General features: G+C 32.5%; 1 long non-coding RNA gene across 1 annotated transcript; it reads left to right on the forward strand.

The window, feature by feature from the left end:
- Positions 1 to 2,046: 2,046 nt before the first annotated feature.
- On the forward strand, positions 2,047 to 4,007 carry LOC147841276 (uncharacterized). The gene is made up of 3 exons (XR_015503877.1): positions 2,047 to 2,120; positions 2,719 to 2,766; positions 3,620 to 4,007. It is a non-coding gene; the product is annotated as an uncharacterized LOC147841276 (long non-coding RNA).
- The last annotated feature ends 857 nt before the right edge of the window (positions 4,008 to 4,864 follow it).

Genomic DNA, 4,864 nt, shown 5'->3' on the forward strand with positions numbered 1-4,864 from the left:
CGTTAACTCAGTGCATTAACTAATGTTAAGCACAACATTGGAGTTTAATATTCATTAATTTTCCTTTGCTTAATCCCTTATTATCAGGGGTCGCCACAGTGGAATGAACCACCAACTTATCCAGCATATGTTTAACACAGCGGATAACCTTCCAGCTGCAACCGAGTACTGGGAAACATACATCCTCATTCACACACGACGGCCAATTTAGCTTATTCAATTCATCTATGGCGGATGTCTTTAGATTGTGGGGGAAACCAGAGCACCCGATGTGGCGACCTCAGATTAATAAAGGGACTAGGCCAAAAAGAAAATAAATGAATTTAGCCTATTTAAAAGGGAAAACCCATCCGAGCACGAGGAGAACGAGCAAACTCTGCACAGAAATGTCAACTGGTTTAATGGGGACTTTAACCAGAGACAATCTTGCTGTGAGGCAACAGTACTTATTACTGGGCCTCCATGTTGGCCATCTGGAATGGAGGGGGAGTAGGTTTGGGAATCAGAATTGGGATTCTTCAAGACGAAGACACTGAGATAAGAGAACTCTGGTTATTTATAGTGAGTTAGGAATCATCTGATTGGTGAATCAAGTGTAAGCTGATGCGGGACCAGCTGTGATCAACCATAAGCCTGTGATCCTTTCGAAATTAGTTTATGAATAAACTTCACTTGTTTATGCTTTTGAAATGCATCAACAACTGTGGAATTTAAAAAAAAAATGAGAAAGTGACTTTTTTGGATGTTTTTAATATTTTGTAGTGATATATTATCTGTATTGATGTTGTAAAATATGCTACAAAAACCTAGTAATAAACTGCTAATATTTTTTAAGGACTATATATATATATATATATATATATATATATATATATATATATATATATATATATATATATATATATATATATATATATATATATATATATATATATAATTATTTTAAGACATTGTTGTTTTAATACATCAGCACAAACAAATAAAGTTTCAGCTAAACAGTAGGAAAAAAAAAGGGAAATATACAAACAAGTAAACAGGCTCATACAGTCTGGCTAGGAGCTATATGCACTTTGGAATAGAAAATCAGGAGAAATTATTAATGTCATGCCACATAGGTGTATATTATTTATTGTTTTAAATGACTAAAATGTCAATAAGAGTCGCTCTGTTAAACTGCAAAGTTGATTTTTCAACATCAAAAGTCAACAGAGCAGAGATAAAGGTCCATAAAGCAATTCACAACCTTAAATAAACAGAAAACACCTGTGATTTGTAACTGAACAGTGCATAAAGCAATACAATTATAATTTTGAGAAACCTTTCACTTACACATCACAGCCACTAGAGGACAGATCACACAGACATGAACGGTCTGGGTCAGTTCTTAAACCTCTAAATGTGTTGCTGAATTTATATTTTTCTTTTCCTAAGAAAATACTATCAAATGAAAGAGAGGCAAGACTGTTGAATGATTTACCTTCTGATATGTAGTCTTTTCTAAAAATGAACAGCAACTCGGTGGCTAACACAGTGCCAAAAATCATATCAAGAGATTGATGTGAAAAGCCCCACAGTGTGCCAGAAGATCAACAGTAAATCAAGAAGCAAGAAGACAAACAACAACAAAACAGGTAGTTCCGCTATAAATTAAATGTCATGGAAAAAATAAACGTGAATAATCTGGTATGGCATATTGATTATTTTCCAAAAAAGGGAGGATGAATGTACACTGTAAAAAGTGCTACACTCACAAAGTTGGTTCTATCTACTTTAAATAATTGCAATCTAGTTAATTTTATTTGTTTTATACCAAAAAAATAAAATTTGCTTCCTCTTTACTTAAAATATATCAGTTTTTATATAACTGTATATTTTGAATAAAACTAATGCAATTTATTTGAGTAGATTTTTTTACGTGGTTATTGTGTAGAATAAATGTTATAAAAGTGAGTTGACACAGACAATTTATTAGAGCAGCTGTCGATGTGGGCAGGTGTTCATAAAACGTGATTTTAATAGTTTGGCGTGACTCCTTTTTCATTGCCCGGGATTTAGCAGGCAGACGCAGCTTCTGCAATGGTCGACATTAACTGCTCCCAGCAGCGGATCTGATTAACACGGTAAGTTGCAAATTTAGCCGAATGATAATTGTAAAGTCATGCAAAACTGCTGTCTTCGCTAGGCAGGTGAGGTTTTAGCTTTGTAAATTGTACTGTAGCCTCAGGTATGTTAACAGTTAGACTGCTCTCACATGGAAAGCTAAGTTGGCTAACGCTAACCAACGCTAGTTTATGCTAACGATTAAAAGTGATATTATTGAGAAAAAATAGTGAAAGTAGTTTTAAAACACTTAGTAGGTATAACTAACGTTGCAGAACCGATTAACAAGGTCACTGGTGGGCGGTCGGGGTGTGGGGGTTCAGTTTGCTAGCGCTAACTTAGCTAAAGTTAGCTCACCTAAGTTATAGCAGCACATTAAGGATGGATATTAAATGCAGAAACGTATGCAACAGTTAAGTAGTGTGTGTTTAACGTAAGAGAAAGTATAACTTAAAGTTTGTGTTTTAGAGATTTAGTCCATAAGTTTTTTAATGCTGCATAGTGAATAAATTACAGATTTACAATTTATTTTAACTTAAATTACATTTACTACTGATGTTTACAGAACCATTTAAATTGTATGCACCTCATTCTAAAATGCATGTTCTTGGTCTTTAGATACCAAAGTGATTTTGTTACCTGTGGATCTTCAAACTTCACATCCAGGTAAGAAAAACATTAGATACAACTACAGCTATAATTATTTGCAGGCAAGTAAAACATTGGTAAAATTGCAAACAATAGTGGGCTCCATAGAATTAACTTACATTTGATATCTGAAGATTTTTTTATGTGTGCAACAGTAAAAACAGTATAAAAATATCCTAATGCAGTTTCTTATTATCTGTCAGTCTTTCAATAAAGCTAACTGATAACACTGAATCACTGAACTGTCATTTGCCAGTGACATTAAATTTGAAGAAAAAGTCAATTAAATGTAGCTTTAGCAAAAATTTAATGTAAACCTTAATGTAATGTGTAAAATGGCAATGTATTTATTTATTTATTTAATAAAATTTGTATTATGACGTGCAAAGTTTGGTGCAAAATGAAGATGACATTTAAATTATAGAATTTGTATTCTATAATTTTCATATAGCCATTTTCAAACAGTTTTAATATCTAAATTAAATACACATTCTTATGCTTTATAAGTTGCCAAAATAAACAAAAAATGTAATACCTAAATTTTAACAATTCTTTGATTGACAGGAAAACACAATGACATGCACTGTTACACTGAGTAAAATCACAGTTTTCTTTAAAATTTGATAACTAAAAACACCTGGAATAATGTAATTACACAACCTCTATAACCTTTTTTTATTTTTTAAATAGAAGTTAGGTAATTTTAACTTAGGTAATTTTTAACTGATAAACTAAGGTGTTTCATCCATGCATCATTCTCACTGGACTTTTGTAACTTCACTTGTAGTTATTTCCTATTCAGTATTTAGCTATTTAATGTTGTTTGGTAGCAACCACCTGAACTCCTGTTTCTTTTTGTCTCTACCAATAGAGTTGTGAGGAATCAGAGGTGCATGCGGCTGCCCACGGGAAAAATTTGCCATCAGCCCAACACAGTTTGGATTATCATAGGACTGTCAGAGGTTTGCCAAACCTGTCAAATGCATGATGGCTCCTGTTTGGACTTACCGATGTCCTCGACTTCAAGTATCCATCAAAACTGTATACATTTGAGATATATTAGAGACTCTTTGTGGGACTGGACATTATGCATCCTAAATCTTTATCAAAATATGCAAATCTCCTCACTGAGTTGCCTTGGATGATTTCTCAATAGGATCTGGTATTATTAATGTTTTTATTTATGTATTGTGTATGTGTAGCCACATTAATGGCCTATTTTGTAGTCACTATTAAAAGGAACATCGATTGATATTGAATACATGTTATGGTCTTTAATCCATCTTCCCATTCTTATTTAATTGTTATTGACAGGAAAGTCTGTTTATCTGTTTTTACTAGTGTATATTGTGCTTACAATATAGAAACGAAGATTTATTTTCTGAGGTTACAGCCAGAAGTCAATTAAATTAGTTTTAAATGACATATGCATGGTTAATTTTATTTAGATCATTAAGTTCATAATACTTAATTAAAATGAGTACAGTCAACATATAGCAATGTATAAGTAAGTTAAGTTTAACAAAAAAAGTAAGTTTATCTGATTTGAGTAATTTTAGAAATATTAGTTGGCTCAACTTAATTTTATTGCATTTGTTTTAAGCAATGTTTTAGTGTTTAAAATACTTAAAAAAGGCTGGAAGTTGAATCAACCTAAAACGTCCGATGCAACCACTTGCCTCACTTTTTATAAGTTAGATCTAAGTAACATTTTTTACAGTGTACAAATGTCTGCAGATCTAATTGCTGAGACCCCCGTCAGTAACCTTTATGCAGATTTTATTGTTACAATAGAAGTGTTACAATGCTGCAGCTTTGAATTCTTAGCAGCTGTCAATAGATTTAAATAAAATGTTTTTTTTTATCAATTGTCTCTTTTTGGCAGAAGCTTAAGAGTTTTTTCAGTACTCTAAATTGCAATGATTAGCATGATTGCAGCTGGTGTTCACAATGGCTGCTTGTTTGATTCACTGACTCATTAAATGTGTCATCTTAACTCACACTAACTTCTGCAATAAGACACAACCGTTTAACAGGCTGCAAAAGACAAATGGCCCCTTTTTTTTTAAAGCAGCAAACGTAAATTTTAAGTCAGAATTATTCGCCCTCCTGAATT

This window comes from Danio rerio, chromosome 12, assembly GCF_052040795.2.
Source record: "Danio rerio strain M-AB ecotype USA chromosome 12, GRCz13ab, whole genome shotgun sequence".
Taxonomy (NCBI): Eukaryota; Metazoa; Chordata; class Actinopteri; order Cypriniformes; family Danionidae; genus Danio; species Danio rerio.